The sequence below is a fragment of the Myotis brandtii genome, unplaced genomic scaffold, assembly GCF_000412655.1.
Source record: "Myotis brandtii unplaced genomic scaffold, ASM41265v1 scaffold136, whole genome shotgun sequence".
Lineage (NCBI taxonomy): Eukaryota > Metazoa > Chordata > Mammalia > Chiroptera > Vespertilionidae > Myotis > Myotis brandtii.
Genome location: NW_005354829.1, coordinates 1,322,237 through 1,322,589, shown reverse-complemented (window position 1 = coordinate 1,322,589; position 353 = coordinate 1,322,237).

Here is a 353-nt window from a genome sequence, read left to right as displayed (position 1 = left end):
CTGAGGGCTGCCAGAGGGATGTCTGATTGCCATCTTAGGCCCAATCCCTCGGGGAGCAGGCCTAAGCCAGCAGGTGGTCATCCCCCGAGGGCTCCCAGACTGCAAGAGGGCACAGGCCGGACTGAGGGACCCCCACCCCCAAGTGCACAAATTTTTGTGCACCGGGCCTCTAGTAAATAATAATGAAATAGTATTCAAGGGACTTTGCTGTAAGATGACTAATAAAATCACTAAAAACTGTTTCAATCAAGTTGTAAGCTCAGGTACAAGACTGCTTTTTGTTACAGTATTAAGAGAAGACCAGGATATAAATTCTTGAAATTTCCTATCCTAAAGGAACAATTCCATTGGGA